Source organism: Littorina saxatilis, linkage group LG8 (assembly GCF_037325665.1).
Source record: "Littorina saxatilis isolate snail1 linkage group LG8, US_GU_Lsax_2.0, whole genome shotgun sequence".
Lineage (NCBI taxonomy): Eukaryota > Metazoa > Mollusca > Gastropoda > Littorinimorpha > Littorinidae > Littorina > Littorina saxatilis.
In genome coordinates this window covers 67,082,901-67,094,816 of record NC_090252.1, presented here as the reverse complement: position 1 = coordinate 67,094,816, position 11,916 = coordinate 67,082,901, and the positions used below count along the sequence as shown (strand labels likewise).

At 42.9% G+C, this 11,916-nt stretch overlaps 1 long non-coding RNA gene across 1 annotated transcript; it reads left to right on the top strand.

Moving 5' to 3' along the window:
- The first annotated feature begins 417 nt into the window (after positions 1-417).
- On the top strand, positions 418-8,031 carry LOC138972450 (uncharacterized). Its single transcript, XR_011457617.1, has 3 exons — positions 418-711; positions 4,067-4,167; positions 6,609-8,031. It is a non-coding gene; the product is annotated as an uncharacterized lncRNA (long non-coding RNA).
- Positions 8,032-11,916: the final 3,885 nt, after the last annotated feature.

The window sequence follows — 11,916 nt, the reverse complement described above, 5'->3', positions numbered from 1 at the left end:
TACCTGTGGTAGATATCGGAAGCTCTTGGCCATACACCCTCCCGGTCAACAAGATAAGGAGAATGCATGTTTCCATCTCATCATTTTCACTCAAAATCCGTTTCAGAATGGGCAAGGCGCTGTTTGTCTAGAAGAATACGTCATTATTTTGACGTCACATATCTCCGTAAGTCTTGGCCACCAATATGGGAAGAGCGTGGATTGACACAGAGATCTGTAGCAAGGGGATCGCCGAGACACAGTCTGCGCATCAAAGGTCCCGTTTCGAGCAATAGCGTGCGCATTTAGGAACCTACGCTAATTATGATGACGCGAGCTTCCATTCAAATTAATTTGAATGGAAGCTCGCGTCATCATAATTAGCGTAGGTTCCTAAATGTCGCGTCCGTCATGTGTCCAAGCCACTTCCGGTTCAGAGATAATACAGACGCACAACGTGCTCGTTTCTCTGTAGCGGAGATTCGGATACGTTTGTGGAAATTTGGATTGAGCAGACCGCGCCCACCATGGGCTGAAATTGTGCACTTGTGAATTGTCCAGCTAAACGGACCATCAATCGTGGATTATCTTTCTTCAAAGTGCCGAAGAAAGGTGTGAACGATGAGTGGAGAAGTCAACTTTTGCAAAAGATCGGTCGAGCAGACAAAGGGTTCAACCCGGACACTGCCAACATTTGTTCCCGACACTTTCTGCAATCTTGCTTCCACACAAGTGAGTATATCAGATATTTGAGACTGTTTTTGAATGCGCAATGGTTTGCATAGTATGTTTAGCACTTAGCGTCGTACTGCTTTCCGAAGGAAGACTGAGAAATGAGCCCGAATTTCTATGCGACCTAACACTGGCAATGTGATGCAGTAGCTGGAGAGCAGTACTAATACTAGCCCAGAGTTGCAGGCACTAGGTCAACCCCACCTGCCCCTTGTTACCCCCACCCCCCTACTTCGCTGCCGCTGTGCCAGCCAGCAGCGGTCACTGAGTGCAGACTTTGGAGAGTATGATGTAAGAGGTCAGCTGTGCAGGATTAAGAGCAGTGCTGAACAAGTTATTGCTCAAATAAAACCATGTAGCCCAACTGTTTCCAACGAGTTAATGTAACTATGTTGATATCATTGTAAGAGCATGAGCTAATTGCTTTATTATCTTGAACTTTAGCATTGTACATGTATTGCTCACTATTTAGTGGCTTTTATTTAACTTGTAAGCCTCCAATTTTGCACGTTGGTATTTTCTCATCATTTTCGTCGATTAAATGTCTAAATGACTTTCTTTTGCTTAAGTTTGGAGCTCAATCTATCAATTATATTCATGACAAATATTCTTTAAGTACAGGGACTTGCATCAAAAATAAATAAAATATGCTACTTGAGTCTTGACTGTGATGAATTTACAATGAAAACTGAGACTTTAGCACAGTTCAAGATTACATGTTCTGACTTCTGCGCTGCGTCTGCTCACCTTAATCTAAATCACACACCACGCTAGTAGGGTAACGATCTAGCACACTAAAAAAACACTAGGTTTCCTATAAATACCAAGGTCAGCCAGTAATGTTAGCACTTGGATTTGAACACAACGCGAGGCATGCTGATTGTGCAACATTACACAGAAAAAAAAGAGATCATAGCTTTAATACACATGATAATGAATTGCAGTATACTACATCATAATTTTCATACTGATACAGTGATAGTCATAATTATGATAATTTAAGATTTGTGTGTGTCATGATTTCATCTTAATTCTTATGATGTGTACCAACTACAAAGTACAATAGCTTTCAAATCGATCAATAACAAATAAGTAAATTAAGTAGATGTGCAACGCCAAGGCACTGCATACCCCAGCGAAAGACAAACCTCTCTCTCTCTCTCTCTCTCTCTCTCTCTCTCTCTCTCTCTCTCTCTCTCTCTCTCTCTCTCTCTCTCTCTCTCTCTCTCTCTCTCTCTCTCTCTCTCTCTCTCTCTCTCTCTCTCCCTCTCTCTCTCAAACACACACGAACACACACACACACACACACACACACACACACACACACACACACACACACACACACACACACATACCCCAAGTTACACACGTACACACATACACACTCACTCACACGCACTTAATCACTCTCTCACACACACTTCATACACACAAAACACACCCCCATACGCACATATAAACAACCACACATACACACACACATACACTTACGCACACGTACAAACACACACCCACCCACCCACTCTCTCTCTCTCTCTCTCTCTCTCTCTCTCTCTCTCTCTCTCTCTTTTTTTTTCTCTCTTATACAAACAGACACACACCCACACCCACACCCACACCCCACACACACACACACACACACACACATGTACATAGGCACGCATGTACGCGCGCACACACCCACACACACACACCCACACACACACACACACACACACACATGTACATAGGCACGCATGTACGCGCGCACACACACACACACACACACACACACACACACACACACACACACTCACACACACACACACACACTCACACACATTGACTCACACAAATCTCATACACACAAAACACACACTCATACGCACATACACGGTTGGGCTAGTGGTAAGGCGTCCGCCCCGTGATCGGGAGGTCGTGGGTTAGAACCCAGGCCGGATCATACCTAAGACTTTAAAATTGGCAATCTAGTGGCTGCTCCGCCTGGCGTCTGGCATTATGGGGTTAGTGTATGCTAGGACCGGTTGGTCCGGTGTCAGAATAATGTGACTGGGTACGACATGACGCCTGTGCTGCGACTTCTGCCTTGTGTGTGGCGCACTTTATATCTCAAAGCAGCACCGCCCTGATAATTATGGCCCTTCGTGGTCGGCTGGGCGTTAAGCAAACAAACAAATACGCACATAGACAGACGGACACACACACCTTTACAAACAAACACATATACACACTCATACACACACAAACATACACACAAACTCATGCACATACACACAAACTCATGCACACACACACACTCTTTCTCCCTCTCTCTCAGTCTTTCTTACACACACACACACACACACACACACACACACACACACACACACCCAAGTCACACACGCACACAAACACACACTCACTCACACGCACTCACTCACTCTCTCACAAAAACTTCATAGACACAAAACACACACCCATACCCACATATGGACAGACGGACATACACACCTTTACAAACACACATACACGCACACACATACACTTATGCACATGCTCACACACACACACACACACACACCACACACACTCACACACACACACACACACACACGAGTACAGACTCATGCACGCGTGCGCGCACACACACACACATGCACGCGTGCGCGCACACACACACACACCCCACACACACACACGAGTACAGACTCATGCACGCGTGCGCACACACACACAAATACACACACACACACACACACACTCACACACACACACGAGTACAGACTCATGCACGCGTGCGCACACACACACACACACACACACACAAATACACACACACACACCACACACACACTCACACACACACGAGTACAGACTCACGCACGCGTGCGCACACACAGACACACACACACACAAACAGTAACACTAACACATGTGCACAAAATGAACACAAACACACACCGCGCGAGAGAGAAAGACTACAGGGAGGCATGACGTCATGATGCAATAATTGACGTCAAAGACTTTTGACCGTGACGTAATCTTCTCACGCGAGCTTTATCCATAGTCTTGAACAACCACACACAAAATAATCAGACCTGGAAAGTACAGAATTTCTACCTGTCCAAAGCGGCCTTGGGTGGCGTTTGCTGAAAAAATGGGGGCGCCAATTTTACCCACCGTATTATTTTTAGTATGGTCCCAATTTTTGGTGAACTTCCATCTCCAACTGTAGCCCATAATCGGGCACAACGAATCCTTCTTTATCATGTATTATCGGTGTGAACATTTCTCAAGTCGATTACAGTATGTGAGATACCTCCAGCTTCGCTGAGATAAAATCAAAATTTATTTTTTCTTGTTTGCCTCTTTACAGCTCCCAAGGGCCACATGAGACTCACACCTGGAAGTTTGCCAACACTGTGTATGCCAGTCAAATCTGTTGAAACTCCACAACCACAGCCTCGGAAACTACCCGTAAGTGTATGGTTTAATTGTACATACAGTGGACTCCTCTTTTATTGTTTTAAAGAACCCCCAAAATGTCAGATTTCCTATTAAGTATCAGACATCCTCTCCTGTCTGAAAAGAATCTAAATAGAGAAATCATGTCTAAAAAAGGGGTTCCACTGTCATGTGTTTGACTTTGTTTTCTGTGTACACAGTCTACAATTACTTCTTCTTCTTCTGCGTTTGTGGGCTAAACATTTTACGTGTACTGTATGACCGTTTTTACCCCGCCATTTAGACAGCCATTCGCCGATTACGGAGGAAGCATGCTGGGCATTTTCGTGTTTCTATTACCCACCGAACTTTTATAGATTACAGGATCTTTTTGGTGCGCACTTGGTCTTGTGCTTGCGTGTACACACGAAGGGGGATAAGGCACTAGCCGGGCTGCACATAAGTTGATCGGGAGATCGGGAAAATATCCACCTGAAATCACCAGGCGTGGCCTGGATTCGAACCGGTGTCTTACCACCAAGCCATTGCGCCCGTCAGTCTACAATTACATGTACAAGCTGTACCTATTTTGCAGGAGTGCAGTTTTACAGCTACAAGACAGCCATGTTGTTGTTACAGATGTTCTGTAGCTCAGTCACGATTCTATTTCTATCATTTATCAACAGTTTGGATGATATTATGAATTTATTACTACAAAAGAAATAAGTATTTAACTTAAAAAAACAAGAAGGGGAAGTTGTTGAAACGTTGTTATTGACAAATTTACGTTACAGTCACGAATATGTTGACCCAACGGTCTTTTAAGTGCACAGACAAACAATAAACAACAAGAACTTAGCTTGGCTGATTTACCTGCCGCCTGCTGGTAAACCAGCCAAAATCAGCCAAGCTAAGTTCTTGTTGTTTATTGTTTGTCTGTGCACTTAAAAGACTGTTGGGTCGACATATTTGTGACAACAACTTGCCTTTCTTTTTTTTAATTCTGAATTTTGGAACGTTGGCAGTCTCATTGTTTTTGGATTTAGTATTTAACTTGTTTCTTTAGTGTGTGCTGTGTAATCTAGTAACATGTATTTTGAAACAAAAATTAATACATGTTATAAAACAAACATAAAACAACCGAACAAGTATTCATAATCTGTTGTTGACAATGAAGTGGAAACACAAGAACAAACAGGGAGTAGGTTTCACATTCCCAATTCTTTGACTGAAGCTTTCCGTTTGATTAGGGGACATTTTATTCACAATGTACCAAATACAATAATCAAAAGCAAACAGTGCTTATCAATCACAACAGAGTTGGTAAAACTTTGTTACGTGTAGGTTTGTAAGATGTCATAAAGTGGTTTGCATGTGAAATAAATGTACGTGTTCTGCCCTATTGCACTGTCTCTACCCTTTTCACACCAAACACTTCAATAACAGAATTTGGGAGGATGCAGGCTTATTATTTCCTCAACCAAAAACAACATACTTCTTCACTTCAAACACATCCACTTTTCGACACACAGTTCACACAACCTCTTAGCTTTCACTCAATGCATGTAAATACATATTATAAAGATACTTCCTCAAATATAGATTAACACACAAAAGAAGGCACCGACAGACACTCACGAGTTCGAATCCCGGCTCACTGCATGTCGCCAGTTCACTTCCTTGTATCGCTGAATCCTCGTAGAATAATGAATTCCCAAAACTCTCATTGTAGGTGCCAACACACACCTTCCACCGTAGGTGCCAACACACACCTTTCACCGTAGGTGCCAACACACACCTTTCACCGTAGGTGCCAACACACCCCTTTCACCGTAGGTGCCAACACACCCCTTTCACGTTTCTCCCCGAGAAACCCTTACGCCATTAGCGTAAGCAACCGTCGTCAGCCACGACCGGTAACGATGAAGACTCCCCTCGTCTAGTCATCTGCGCCGATGCAGTCCCTTGCTCGCCACCATCGTCCCGCGCTTCTCCCGTGTAAGGACCCTCCCTAGTACACGCCATGGAAATCCCTCATGGAAACTCCTTAAGAGACCCGTCTCTTGAAAGAGTACTTGTTCCCAGAACAAGTCTGACACGCGCCGACAACCTTCCCGGTTGAACATCTCAAACGCTGTGTCGTTATTTACCCCAGACCAGCTACATGTCTCAAAACACAGCTCATCTCAAGCTATGGTTTTCTCGTGCAACGCAACAAACCCGAGATAACGCCTCACCGTCAGCTACGCATCGCCCTTCGCTATTTAGGGAGGTTAAAAACACGACGTGGTTTCACCTCACAAATATGCTACTCACATCTTTGTGACATAAGAAAACAAGCTTGCAATAAATGTAAACTGAGATGAGTTTGAAGTTTTAATCTCAATAGATTGCCCTTTTGGGGTTCGTCCAAGAAAATGTTTTCAGAAAATCTCGCCAGCTTACACATTTTGATATATTTTGTTCTTTTTCAGCGGTCCAGAAATCTGGTGACCTGTGAGTGTGAGCTCGTTTGCCCATTTGGGTTCCCCACACTATACTCTGAGAGCATAGCCAGCTTCTGCCAAGATCCACTTGAGGCACACTTTGGTAGACACAGAGGTTTTGGCCAGCGCAGCGACAACCCAACCTTGCATGTCTTTGGCTACCAGGAAAACAAGATTCGTCTTTAGAGGTCTTTGGCAATGATAATCACACCAAAGGGAAATGTGGAGAAGAAAAAGCGCAAGAATGAACCTGTGGTTATAAGCACCAGTCCCCTGAAGAAACGCAAACTCTGAGAATGAACAATGCACGTTGGGTTGTCAAGACTGTGTTTCATCTGCAGACTTTTTCAACTTTTTTCGCATACTCTTTTGTTTTTTAGACATCTGTTTGCTGTGCCTGTAATTATCCATAACAATGTTACATTCATGGTGTATTCTTATGGTGAAGAAAAGATTTACAATGCTAAGCAGAATGTATTCCTTGTCTTCATCTTCTGCAAAAGAGTCATAACATGCTTCGTAAAAACTTGTGGTTACTGCATCATTTGCCAAACAGTCTGCAACAAATTCCTCCCTTGAACAAGATTGAGCATCGGAAAACTTAGACCTGAAACAACATTCCATAATCGCTAGCAAGTTTACCATTGATGGCTTTACATATGTCAGACCACCTCTGTCCAAGAGAGATGTGAACTTGTGTGTGCCATCACTTTCTGCATAAGTTGACATAAACTGTTTGTCTACAACAAGGGTCTCTAGGACATCAATTTATGTTTCTTTATTCTTCTTGCTACTCATAACCTTCCCTTTTACAGAGTGTACAATACTGCCACCGATATAATGTAATATCTCACGGTCTTCCTTTGATACATTTGCTATGATGATAGTTGGTTTGCCTGCAGAAGGCGAGTTTTTGTAATTCAGTTCAACTAGGATTTGAAATAGTCTCAAACATAATTGAAAAGCTGCTCCTGTCTTCAGGTTCAGAGTCAAGGACAGCTGAGAAATTTTCTCTGAGCAAGCAGCATGGAATCTTTTCCATGCCTTCTCTGCTGTTGCATTAGCAAATTTCCCCCTGGGCAAAAGACAGTTTTCCAAGAACTGCAGCTGCTCCTTGAAGGTGTCCATATCTGAAGACAAACAAATGTACATGGTTTCATGTTGGTTTAGTAACTAAATGGATGTACAAAAATATGTATATATGCTTGCAGTTGCATGTGCCTGTTTGTCTGTTATTTTTTTTAAAGAGCCTTTGATAAATCTGAGTTTAAAGGCACACTCCTTCTTATTTAACTCGTCTTATCACAGATCTGGTCATGCCGACTGTTTCCTATGTTGAGTTTGGTTTTTAGGTACATACATTAATTCATTACAAGAAATTCCGCAGTGTACAGAGAATCACCTGGCTGTTTATTTTTAGTATGTGATCAAGTGTGGTGGGGGGGGGGGGAATAGCTCAGTCGGTGGCGGCGCTGGCTTCAAAACCAGTTGTCGCTATCGGCGTGGGTTCAATCCCCACGTTCGGCGAGGGATTTATTTCCCAGAGTCAACTTTGTGCAGACCCTTCTTGGTGTCCGAACACCCCCGTGTGTACGCATGCGCACGATAAAGAACCCAAGTTCACACCGAAAGTCTCAGGGCTTGGAAACATGAATACACGCATGCAGGGAAAAAAACACACACAAATGGGTAGCGCCGTATACTGTATGGCAGCTCGCTTTCCCTAGGGAGAAAGCAGCCCGAATTTCTATGAGGGTAACCTCACTGGACTAAATGAATCTTATCCTTAAGTGACTGGATGTTCTTATTCCATGTAAAAGCATGGCCGGAGATCGTGAGCCAAACAAATATCGCGAGAAGTGTGCCTTTAAGTTTAACATGAGTCAGCATTTCAGTAAGAAATACAATAACAAGCACTTTCAAGTAAAATGTCATTTACAAATGTATTTAATGGGGTTTCACTTTCAGTGTTGTCATTATTATTCACCAGAGTAATGAGTAGAGATTTACTGTTAGGGATGAGGAGTGTTATGCAGACAGCCCCTGGCGACAATACATTTTAACAATGGCCTTGTTAATAGTATGTATTGTTGATTTTGTGCAGAAATGGACTTTAGCGGGCACTTTGAATATATGCGGGCACTTGAATAGATAGTTCTTGATGTATGGTCTGTTTAGTTAGACAGGGTTAGGGTTCTTTAATGCTGCAGAGGTAGTGATTTGGGAATATGTGTGATGTTATCTCCTTGCAACAATATCTTCTGATCTGGTTTTAATTTTCATGGTTTATTTCATATGGTGATGGCTGATTGCACGTGTATTTGTTGTTCTTTCTTTGAGTGAAAAAGTTAGTTCCACTTCCAGACAATTAGAATTAGATATATGTACAATCTGCTTCTATTCTTCTTTTTTAATTGCAATGGTGTTTATATATATATTTATTCCCCCCTCTGCTTCTTTACCTCTGTAAACTTGTAGGGGTAGTTATTTTTCGATAATGACCCAGCAACCAAACAAATAACGACCCAGCAACAGCCTGAATCCTCGATAGTGCAATGGGTTGAGAAGTTGTTCTGTTTCGGTACTACTTTTTGCGACTGAAAAGTTCCGAACGCTCTAACGTACGAAGTATACATCTCTGGAGCAAACAATACAGACATACCGCATTTAAATTAACAACTACAGGCCTGAACACATGAATCTTCATATAAAATCCATGAGTTCGGTTGTTTTCTGAATCTAGATTTGCCATGCTCAAACGTTCATCACAAGCAATTTCCCGCAAGGCAAGTAACTCATACTTTGTCTAGCGACAAGAGTAGTTCCCCTTCTTTTCACTCAGTTTCTTCGACAACAGACTGCAATCCGACGATCAGTTTTCAACAATATTTCATTTAATAAACAGATCACACGCAACCAAATGCACACATCTCATCAATTTAAACAACATAAAGCGGTTTCATACACTATTTTCCCCAGAAAACTGAACTTCATACAGTTTTTAACGTTGGAACACGGGTGCAAAAGTTCGTCTGCTAGTCCCATTTGACGAAAGAACATTATCCTAAGCGATACCAAAACATATATAGAACACACAATATCTGCCTTTGCCGCCACAGCAGAATAACAGCTTATATGTGTACTTGATTTTAGTCCAAAATAGGAAAACTGACAAGAAGTGTTAACAGAATGGAATGATTTGCACGGAACTATACAACCGCGCATTAATCGATCGCCTGCGCAGGTTGACTGGTTGAGTGAATAGGATTCGATCAAACTTTCGCAAAAAACCTCCTCTTTTCTTTGAATAACTGAAGAAAGGAGGAATAAAGAGGTTACACACCTCGTCTCAGTGATTATAAAAAATAATGGTCTCAGTTCGCGGTCATGAAAAAGCTCGCTAAAGCTCGCATTTTTCATGATCCGCTAACTTCGACCATTATTTTTTAATAATCACTGAGACTCGGCGTGTAACCTCTACATACTCACTGGGACTCGGCGTGTAACCTCTACATAATCACTGAGACTCGGCGTGTAACCTCTACATAATCACTGAGACTCGGCGTGTAACCTCTACATAATCACTGAGACTCGGCGTGTAACCTCTACATAATCACTGAGACTCGGCGTGTAACCTCTACATAATCACTGAGCCTCGGCGTGTAACCTCTACATAATCACTGAGACTCGGCGTGTAACCTCTACATAATCACTGAGACTCGGCGTGTAACCTCTACATAATCACTGAGACTCGGCGTGTAACCTCTACATAATCACTGAGACTCGGCGTGTAACCTCTACATAATCACTGAGACTCGGCGTGTAACCTCTACATAATCACTGAGACTCGGCGTGTAACCTCTACATAATCACTGAGACTCGGCGTGTAACCTCTACATAATCACTGAGACTCGGCGTGTAACCTCTACATAATCACTGAGACTCGGCGTGTAACCTCTACATAATCACTGAGACTCGGCGTGTAACCTCTACATAATCACTGAGACTCGGCGTGTAACCTCTACATAATCACTGAGACTCGGCGTGTAACCTCTACATAATCACTGAGACTCGGCGTGTAACCTCTACATAATCACTGAGACTCGGCGTGTAACCTCTACATAATCACTGAGACTCGGCGTGTAACCTCTACATAATCACTGAGACTCGGCGTGTAACCTCTACATAATCACTGAGACTCGGCGTGTAACCTCTACATAATCACTGAGACTCGGCGTGTAACCTCTACATAATCACTGAGACTCGGCGTGTAACCTCTACATAATCACTGAGACTCGGCGTGTAACCTCTACATAATCACTGAGACTCGGCGTGTAACCTCTACATAATCACTGAGACTCGGCATGTAACCTCTACATAATCACTGAGACTCGGCGTGTAACCTCTACATAATCACTGAGACTCGGCGTGTAACCTCTACATAATCACTGAGACTCGGCGTGTAACCTCTACATAATCACTGAGACTCGGCGTGTAACCTCTACATAATCACTGAGACTCGGCGTGTAACCTCTACATAATCACTGAGACTCGGCGTGTAACCTCTACATAATCACTGAGCCTCGGCGTGTAACCTCTACATACACCCCCCGCGGGTAAGGGGGACACAATTACCCGATGCTCCCCAGCATGTCTTAAGAGGCGACTAACGGATTCTGTTTCTCCTTTTACCCTTGTTAAGTGTTTCTTGTATAGAATATAATCAATGTTTGTAAAGATTTTAGTCAAGCAGTATGTAAGAAATGTTAAGTCCTTTGTACTGGAAACTTGCATTCTCCCAGTAAGGTCATATATTGTACTACGTTGCAAGCCCCTGGAGCAATTTTTTGATTAGGCCCAAAAAAAAAATAGGTCTGTTTACGGTAACATAGGCCAAAAAAATAGGGTCGGTAGGTCGGGATTTTTTCTTTCTTTTTTTTCTCCAAAAAACCATATTTTTACGTTATTTTGCAAAAAAAACCAAGATTGTTTTTTTTTGTTGTTTTTCCCCCAAATGCCAAAAAAAAGTCTAGGGTCGCGCGAAAAAAATAGGGTCGGTCGGGTTACCGTAAACAGACCTATTTTTTTTTTGGCCTTAGTGCTTTTGTGAACAAGAAACAATTAACAAGTGGCTCTATCCCATCCCCCCCTTTCAACATTTAGTCAAGTAGCTGTCGAACTCACGCAATGCAACGCAGCAATACTCGTAGCATCGTCAGTCCACCGCTCATGGCAAAGGCAGTGAAATTGACAAGAAGAGCGGGGTAGTAGTTGCGCTGAGAAGGATAGCACGCTT